Raw genomic sequence first — 10,715 nt, forward strand, 5'->3', positions numbered from 1 at the left:
CAGGCAAGGTTTAAGTCTTTAGAATGGGTAATTCTGGTGCTGTTTGTTTTGTGGACATGCAGGAGGTCCATCAGAGTGGGGTCTGACAATGCCCTGTATGCCAGGCATAGATCTCCCCTCAAAAGCCTGTAGTAGACAGAATACAGGGATAGGGCCTTGAGATGGTCTGCATAGGACATATTACTTATGCCTTGTATTCTTTTAGTGAGGAACCTCTGTGGACATTACAACTGTTGGATTTGCCTGGTTAGGTACATACCAAAGGGGGCATTGTACTCAATGATAGGTCTGATGAATGCCGAATACAGTGGAACAATGACTTCCTTGGACTTAGATGCCATACCTTTGTTTATAAGTTGTGCAACATAGAATGATTTCCTCACCACTGCAGACACATGATGATCAAAGGCTAGATTACTATCTATGTGTATCCCTAAGTCCCTGACTACTGGGCCAACTCTAATGGGTGTGCTGTCAATATGAAAGCCAACCGTGGATGGATGACTTCCCAAAGGATACAGTTATGCATTTCTTGGCATTTAGTTTTAGTCCTTGGCTATGACACCAGTTGTTTGTCTGTGTCATCCCCTCGTGGAGAACCTTTGTGTCAGTGTGGGATTCAGTGACAGGTCCTAATTTGCAATCATCTGCAAATTTAGTCAGCCAGAGACCACTGACATTGGCCTTGATTTTTGAGAAGTAAATGCAAAAAAGGAGTGGTCCAAGGACTGATCCCTGAGGGACTCCACTTGTGACTGGCCTCTTTGTAGGGGTGGACTGCCCAATTCTAACTTCCTCGGTCCTGTCTGTGAGCCAGTTGGCTATCCAGCGGGTGACATACGGGTTTGTACCTAACCTCTTGAGTTTGTTAACAATACCTGAGTGAGGTATTGTGTCAAATGTCTTGACCAAGTCAAGGTAGGCAGTGAGAACGACTTTGCCCTCATCCATTACTTTGGCGGCCTACTTAAAGAAATCCACCATGTTGAGTAGGCATGATCTGTCCTTGATGAAACCAAGCTGGGTTGGGTCGTTGGGTCCAGTGACTGGAGGTTTAGTATATCTCTATTGATCATCTCCATGATAATTCTTTCCATGGCTTTACATAAAAGACTAGTGAGACTTATGGGTCTGTAGTTTCCAGGGTCTGTAGATGGCCTACCTTTGTGCAGAGGGATGATTGTTGCCTTTCTTCATTCATGATGCATGAAGCCTGTTTGGAGGCTACAGTCAAATAGTAATTCCAGAGGCCCTGATAGGTCATGGTTCATGCTATTTAGAAAGCATCCTAGGATATTTTGTGGGCCCATTGATGCAGTGTTCTTGGTCTTAAAGAGAGCATTAAGGACCTGTTCCCTATTGACAGTATGGGGAGTTATATTTGATGATATTTCCTGAGGGAAAGTTGAGGAGGAAAGAGGGGTAAAGTTGGAGCTGAATATATCAGCCAGAAGGTTTGCTATATCTTCAGCTCAGTGTAGGTGGCTCCATTTACAATGAGCTCTGCACACAATTGTGTATTGCCTTTGAGGTTGCAGATGTAGCTAAAGAATGCTTTGTGGTTGTCCTTGGCCTGGGAGGCCAAACTTACCTCAAAATTAGCTTTGGTAGACTTTATTTGTCCTCTGAGTTGTTTGTTTAGTTTGATGAGAGTGCTTTTATCCTGCTAGGTGCTGCACCTCTTAATGTTTGCCATGATTTTCTTTCTCCTGTTATACAGCCAATTGATTTTGTGATTCCACCAGGGTGGCTTGTTTTTTGAGTTAGTTCTGTACTTCTTCCTGGAGGGTACAGCTGCCTCTATGCAGCTATTAACATGATTGTACAGGGTTTCTGTGAACAGTTCTGCATAGGCAAAAGTGTTGTCAGGGTTTATGGGGGCTTGAAATTTTGCCAGCTTCTTACTTAATAGCAGGTTAGCCTTAGAATAGTTCCTAAATATTCCAGGTTTAGCTGGGGGTCCAGGGTTTATTTTTAGTTCAAAGGAGACCATTTTGCGGTGCGACCTTACCAGGAAATGCATTACAGTAGGGAGTGTGCAGCAGTCTCCCATATTAGTGAGGACCAGATCCACTATGGTTGCACTCCTGGTTAGTGTATTGACTATCTGGTCCATGGAGTATGTTACTAGGAGTATGGTATTGGAAGACCTGGAGAAATTAAACAGACATAAACTTTCAAATCACAAACATAAGTAATCCAAGTCAACTATGCTTGCTTTCTATCATCTGCTTTGAAAAAAAAATGTTCTGCTAAACTAAATAAAAATACACAAACCATATACCTCTCTAGTAACTGAAAAACATAAAAAAAAAAAATGCCACTGGCTATCCATTGTCCAAGCCCTACTTTCTATCTTGAAATGCTACACAATTTAAACAAAAAGATGGCAACTAGAAGTCTGCTAGTCTAACAGAATTGGCAAGAACGTCCTAAGCAGAATCTTGAAGAAAAGTCTAGTTGCTTTCCTAGAGGTCAGTACTTTCCTGAACAATGATCAACATATAGGATGATGACCAAAAATAGCCTTCAGCTGAACCTGATTTAGTTTTGTAACTGGTTTGGTGCAAAACATGAAAGGGGAGTTCTAAAAGATGAGGGCTCTACCTGGACATTACAGACATCCATTAACTTGGTCTCACAGAGATTACAGTCAAAAAAGCTGCAGAGTTGGGAGATGGACACAGACTGAGGAAATGGATTTGAGCATGGTTGAAGGACAAGCCACAGAAGGTTGTGGACAGGAATAACAGAAGCAACCAGTGGATATATAAAAGAGGCTTGATGTAATGACAGTTGTCATATTAAGTGACAGTGGTTGGCTTATCTGCCACACAAGCATGATGATTTGCTGAAGTAGGCACCTGCAGCATGTATGTGACATACAGAATCCCAAGGGTCTAATACTGTAGAACAAGTATGATGAGGTGACAAAAGAGATCCAGTAAGTCAGGAGAAGGGCCTAAACTACCTTTTATGGATGCTTAATTAACAAGCTCATATCTGCTCAGCTCACCTGCAGGTACACACATCTACTTCAGCCCAGGATGCAGGGAATGAATGCATATGTGACAGAATAGTAGGGGATGGTGGATGGATGCCAGGGATGGAAGGTTAGAAGAGTAGAAAGTCTAAGAATAAAAGCTACTTAAACTAATGTTTTTCTTATCATTCCCCCCTTTCAATATCTTTGTGTGTGTCTTCACATACTCTCACTATGAGCATATGAGCTCATGGGAGATTCCCAGACAGGAACAAATGAGACATAGGGCTCTCACTTTACCCTAAAATTCCAGGCTCCTGTGACCATGGAATGAATGGGTTGGTTGTGTGCAGACAGAGGAGCCACTGGGTTTGTTCATGCAAGGAGGGGATTAAATAAAAAGGCTTTGTTTTGGGGCCACTCTTTTTTAGGCTTCTTTTTCTCAGATGTTAAAACTAACTTCAGTGTCTGTTTCTGTTTTTACACAGACGCCTGTAGACTAGCATTGACCTTTACCTTACTGACAAAACCTCAAATAACACTTAACATTACACATATGTTGTGCAGTAGAAAAGACTTTATCCTCAACATTTAAACTGCAGCATTCTGCATTTGACAGACCCCCCCCCCCCCACACACACACACACCAAGCTTTATACAGTGTTGATGGCCAACAAGTTAAATGTGGCAATATAGTATAAAACCTTTGGAGTCCCTGAGGATAATATATTTATGTTTGATATGCATGTAACTGCTACTATCCACAAAGCATGCAGAGTTGCCCACTTGATCCTCTGTTGTGTGGAGAGCTACACAAGAGAGGTAACTGTCCCCAGTTTAAGCAACTCTTATCAGACCAGTTATGAAATACTTTATATCTTCTCAATTGCACTAGATAGCATGTGAAGATGTTACAGAACAAGTAAAGTATTTCTCATAAACAGAATTAAAGGGCTTCAGAGCTTGTGTTATGGCCAAACTGCATCATCTCTTACTACTCAGTATGTTAGCACTTAGAAGAGTTATGCACGACATACAGAATGTTAAAGGACTACTTGTTATTTGAAACCCTTGGCTTAACATACCCCCAATGATTTGAGCAGAAGAGGACATATTAATTTCAACTATGTTACAAAACATAATAATGTCATATCACAAAAATTCCTGTGCCTATGGAATAAACTCTGCCTCTCATTTAAGCTCAGCCCATCAATTCATAAATTCAGGAAGGAACTAGATCACGATATGACCTCCTACAGGTCCCAACAAGAGATGGCAGGTATCAAGCTCCTTGAGTTTATTCACCAAATCTTGTTACCTACAAGAAAGGCTTTTTTCAGTGAGTTCACAAAATCATCAGCAGAAATCCTTTTGTTTCCATAGGACAGTACTCACTACACTTTTTGAACAGATAGCATTTATGGAAAATGTTGTGGGTGAACTGTCCTTTTTCAGTTTCCGTTTTCTGTATTTCAGTAAATGTTTCATCTGAGTTATAAAGTGATCATTCTAAATTGTCAACGTATTCTGAAAGGGCTATGAATCATAAGCAGTTATGGGGAAATTACCCAGTTCTGTGCAGAAATGTGTTTCTGTATATGTACAACAGTACCTTCCTGGCAAGTGTTAAACACTCACAACTTCACTTTGTAAGCTAGGGTCATAAAATGAACGTGATGAAACAGGTGGGGCAAAACTATTGAAAAACACCTAATTTACAAGCCTAAATATATTTTTGTTAACTGGAAAAAACTTTAACCAAGTTAAAATGTATACAAAAATAGAAACTATTGTTTCCATCTTAGGGTTCCAGATCAGTTGTTTAGCTCATTCTGTATGCCATAACATAAAGAGAAAAAATTCATTACGGAGAACTGAACTGAAAGGTCAAACTTAACAAGATAGATTCTGTTTTAAATGCTAGACTTCAGAAGAAAGTTCAAATACAGTGTAACATTACTACAATAAATCTTGCTGCAATGTGTGCATATGCTTCTTCTGTATCAGGATCTATAGCTTCCTGAAAGGATATGGCCTGGGGTTGTGCTCATTATTTTAAGACAATGTAGTTTCTGGGTCAGAGTAGCTACACAACGTCTAAGTATGAATAAGTCAGCTGTGCAGGAAAAATAATTTCACGAATGAGACTGTTTTACTTAAGAATGACCCCCCCTGCACCTGTAGATTGCTTCCTTCCTTTTCAGCCAGGCTACACAACTGAGTGATATATTGGCTGACTTTCAGTCCCTTAACAAAAGTATCTGATGATATGTAAAAGTTTGTCATGACTACCAAGGGCACCTTAGGTAATTCCTACAGAATGAAGGCATCCAGGGCATGACTTGAGTAAGCTTTCTGAATTATCTACACATAGTTGTGTATCTGAGCTCTACCTAGGCAGTTTATTTATTAGCTTACAGTTCTAGTACAAAGGAATATTTCACTTGAGTAGGACTACATCTTCTGCAGTGAAGAATGAGGGGATCCACTTGTCAAATTGTTAACGATATGTGTGTGCATGTATATATATTTATATCTATCTATATATATATATATATATATATATATATATATATATATATATATATGCAATAAATTATACTGTAAGGCAGCAAAGGCAAACAAAGGTAGCCTGATGAATCACTTAGAATGTACACACTTTTTATTTATGAACAATAACAACATAAGAAGCAAACATGCAGAGCAGTACATCAAGTGAGAAAGGCTGACTAGCGGCTACCTTAAGTTTTCTGCATTTATACACTGGTGTGTAAATCTAGCAAAGGCATCAGGCACGTTTTATACATGAAGAGAATAGGTAATTATGAGGTGTATGTGAACCATATAAAGAGAAAGCCAGCTTTCAAAATAGGGTTAGTTGTATAACTGCAAAGTGTAACAATGACTTAAGTGATATTGATCTCATACCAATAGTTTTATGCATGCTTTGCTGCTACCAAGTTTAGACTCTCACTTGTGTTCAAGCAGCTTTTGATAAATGCTAATTAGATAACACAGTGTAGGACCACCAAACACCTCATGTGCTGGATTTGCTCATATTTGACCAGACTTAAATTTGCAGTCTCCCAGTACAATGAAAAATCATTTTCATGCCTATGTGTTTAAAATTCTGTGTTTTTATTGTGTTCCTACATTAAATTAAAAGAAAATCTAATCACAATGTAGTCCTCTAACCAGCTCTTTAATTCTGTACATCAAAAATATATAAAAAAATAAAACATTCCATTTAATCTAAGATAGTATGTTATATCCCCAGACTTGCTTTTCACATATACTAGTCGATGTCTTCCATATTGATCAGTGCTGCAGTAGCCTAAGTTATATCCATTATATCCGTCCAGCTTCCAAAGCTTTAGGGTACCTTCCACACTCCCAAAACATTGGGTAGTGGTGAAGCAGACTAAAGGTTTGGGCACTGAGCGCTTTGGTACTTTCTTGCTGCCAAAAGAGAGCACTCCTTTGGGGTCTGGGATATGATGATAGAGAATCTTTCAGGATTCTCAGCCCTCCTTCTCTAAATATTCAAAGGGATTTTCTGCTCTCTCATCCAATTTTGTCAAGAAACAAAACAGTCTCAGCCAAATTCTTGTAAGCAGAAAAAACACATTGACAAGAAGGTTCCAAAAACAAAGCAGGAACCACACAGAACAAAGGTCAGTCAAATATGTCAAAATGACTATGCAGGGGACCATTGACCCCCCCCCCCCTTCCTGGCAGTCCCTTCTCACTTCCAGAAAGTCTTTATCTCCATTTCTTTCTTTTGTCAACAGATTGTTTCAGACAAATGGATTCTGAGACTGATTCATCAGGGTTACAGATGACAATTGGAAAAATCCCTTTTTTCCCAGAGAATTATTCCACAGCCACCAGACCAAACCCCTCTGTTCCCTCCTGTCCTATAGCACAAGCTTTTTCAGGGGGGTAATAGAAACAGTTCATCCTTCACAGTTGGGAAGAAGTTCTCATACAAGAATGTTTCTCATGCCAAACAAAGAAAATTCCTTGAGACGAGTTCTTAACCTTTCTTTCCTAAACCAGTTTGTTATACTACCCAAGTTCAAAATGCTTCCACTTCACATTTCTTCCTCATTTTACTTTTTTGGTAACCTTAGATTTCAAAGATGCTTATCTTTTCAGAATCTTTTTCAAAGTGTCAGGAATTTCCCACTTGGGTGAGATATCTCCTATGCAAGCTGGGATTCTGAGAAAACATTCAAACGTCTTTTGTAACTTCATTACACAGGACTGTGTTCCCGGGGTGTCTGCTAGATGCCTCACTACAAACAGTCTTTTTCCACAGGGAAAAAAATGGATCTATATTAAGATCTATTCCAGGGGTTTTCCAATTAGACGTTGGCCACTGCGAATGAATACCTCAGGATTCTGGGTCTCATGGCATCTTTGATTGTTATGATACCTCTGACAAGATTCCACATGAGAAAGATACACTGGTATGTGAAGTCTCTCTGGACCCAGCTCCAACAGCCATTATCTTTTCAGATTCCAGTTCTGGCATTTGTGGAAGAGAAATCTCATCATGGAAATATTAAATATCCATGAATCCAAGTCTTTCCTTGTCCCCTCTTGCTGAAACACAGTACAACCAAGTGAAGCAAGCAAAGTACAAAACCACCATAAAAGCAGGACCAACACGAACAGATGCACAGAAGGAATTTATTCTGGTACCTCGGCTTCCACAGCCTTCAAAGGAATAATCATTCACAACTAACTGCATCATTTTATATGTATTTACATAATTGATTAATTATTTAATTATTTAATTATACTAGTTTATAGAAGACACCATGAGATGAAATGAAATGAAAGAGCCATATATAGAGGAAAAGGCACAAAACAAAACAAGTACACACACATTTTCTAAAGTGCTTTTAAGGAAAAAAACAACTTAGACATATTACTACATATAGATAAATAATTTAAATAGTTAAATTATTTTCTAGATTCAAACCTTTAGGTTTTAAAGTGCCAAAGTTAAGGATAAACATACTTTCCAACTTTAATAATTTATATAGGAAATTCCCATTAGTGTAACTATCAGGTCTAGCCAGGGCACAAAAGAAGAATGAGCCCAGCTTACCATTATGTAACATATGAAAATGTTCGGAAACAGGACTTTCCATTCTCCTATTTCTGATGTCACCCATATGTTCCATGATTCTTAACTTTAGTTGGCGTTTAGTTTGTCCACTTTAAAACCTAAAGGTTTGAATCTAGAAAATAATTTAACTATTTTCATCTCATGGTGTCTTCTATAAACTAGTATATTAAATAATTAAATAATTAATCAATAAACAGACAGCTGCCACAGAAGCTTTAGACTTTGCTTGGAGAGCAGTGTCAAGAAGGATAAAAATGCAGGATATCTGGGACACAAAGACAGACACAAGCACATAAATGTAAAAGGGAGGCTTGACCTTAGCAAGGCACTCATCTCTTTGAATCATCTTTGGTCCCCAGGACCATTTCAAGTTGTTACGGACAACTTGATGTGGCACATAAACAAACAAGGAGCATCCAGATCTTAACTCCTATGTTGACTAGATGTATTAGCATGGGATATAGCTTTATAGTGCGATCTCACTCTACAGGTATCCTACATTCCTTTTGAGCAAAACTATGTGACAGACACGCTGAGCAGGTCAAATGCAGACCCTCATGAATGGTACCTAGATTGAGGGTCTTCAAAGATTTGATCCATCTTTGGGAAGTTCCTCAAGTAGCCATTTTTGCCTCCTCTCTGAACAATCAGCTGACAAATTTCTGCTCCAGGGCTCTATGCAAGAAGGCCTTGAAGACAGATGCCTTTTCTTTTCCTTGGACAGGAATGCTCCTGTATGTTTTTCCACCCTTTCCACTGATATCCAGGGTACTTCTGAAGATTCAGAAGGAATCCTCAAAAATCATCATAGTGACTCCCCTCTGACCCAGACAACAGTTATTCTCCCTTCATTAAAAACAAGCTTCCTCACAGACTGGATCTACTTACACAAGAACAGAAGTGTTTGTTACATCCCATCTCCAAAAACTTCAAATGACTGCCTGAATGTAGCATTTTAATACCTTTAAGGCAACTGTTTACTGAGGATGTGCAGCAGATACTAATGGAGGCAAGAAAGCCTGCTACTAGAAAACCATATATTACCAAACGGACAATGTTTTCTAGTTGATGTCAACAACATAACTAGCACCCATTCAGGGATAATGTTCTTTCATTTTACAATATTTGTGTGAGTTACTTTCCCATGGCCTGTCTTACTCCTCTATCAAGGTTCATTTGTCAGCCATTACAGCATGTCTGCACATGGATCCCCCTCTTTCAAGGCATTCCCATGTCCAAGTGTTTTGAAAGGGGTATTGCATAAGATACCTCCAAGAAAAACTGTGGCTCTTCCCTGGGATATTAATTTTGTGTTAGAGAAGCTAACACTTGCTCCATTTGAACCATCTCATCTGGCTGACTTGAAGTTCTTAACATGGAAAACTATTCTACTGATTGCTCTGATCTACAAGAAGAGTATATGATTTTCAAGTTCTTATGGTGGGTCATCCCTATCTCATTTTCCACAGAGACAGGGTTTCTTTGAGAACTAATCAATCTTTTATGCCTAAAGTAGTTTTCAAGTTTACGTTAAGCCAAACAATCCAGCTCCTCTAACACTTTCTCCATTTGAACCAGATTATCTGGCTGACCTGAGGTTCTTAACATGTGGAACAGTTTTACTGCTTGCTGTGACTTCTGCAAGAAGATTATTTGAATTGCAAGCTCTTATGGTGGGTCAGCCTTATAGCATTTTTCACAGAGGGAAGGTTTCCATGAGATCTTTTATGCCTAAAGTAGCATCAGAGTTTAATTTAAGTCCATCTTCTTGAGTTCTTCCCTGAGCCCCAAAAGGATATTTCATACTTTGGATGTCCATGGACAACTCAGGTACTATTTTGGCAGAACAAAATCTTTCAGAACTTCCAATCAGTTGTTCATTTCTTGTGAAAGTTAGAAGAAGGGATAATCTATATCAAAGCAGACTTTTACCAAATGGTTGGCTTTGGTGATTACCTTTTGTTATTCCCACGACAGCAGAGCTATTCCAGACAGGATTAAGGCACACTCTACCAGTGCCTTGGTTTTAGCTATGGCTTTTTAGAACAGGATGGACACAAGGCATATTCTGGAAGATACAACTTGACCCTCTGTACATATGTACCTGTCTAAAAAGACAGGACAAGATTTGTGTAATGATGTTTCAAATCAAACTGCAAAGAGAAACAAAATCATTCAGAACAGTATTAAAAGGCAATATGCAGGTCTGACAACTCTATCCTTGTCTCTCATACAAGATACGAGGACTTCATTAAGATGCAAATGCAGTTTGCACCTTTTGCAGTGAAAATAGTACAAAAAGGCTGTGATTTTCAACATAGATGTATGAAAATTTCATCCAAAACAACTACATACCTATCAACTGCTGTGATTTAGATACAGTGCTATGATTTTGCCTTTCAGATTTAGCCTTGCTCCTCATTGACTTTCCATGTTCCTTCTATAGCCAGGCCTGTTTATAATTACATACCTTATGAAATACTTAAATTAGGCCTTAACAAAGATTCACTACCACTAACTATATGGATTCTAGCATATAAAGACCTTCTGTTGTGAAAAATAAGAAAATGTCCCCCCTTCTGACCCACTGCA

The sequence above is a fragment of the Protopterus annectens genome, chromosome 10.part0 (assembly GCF_019279795.1).
Source record: "Protopterus annectens isolate FY-2018-M chromosome 10.part0, PAN1.0, whole genome shotgun sequence".
Taxonomy (NCBI): domain Eukaryota; kingdom Metazoa; phylum Chordata; order Ceratodontiformes; family Protopteridae; genus Protopterus; species Protopterus annectens.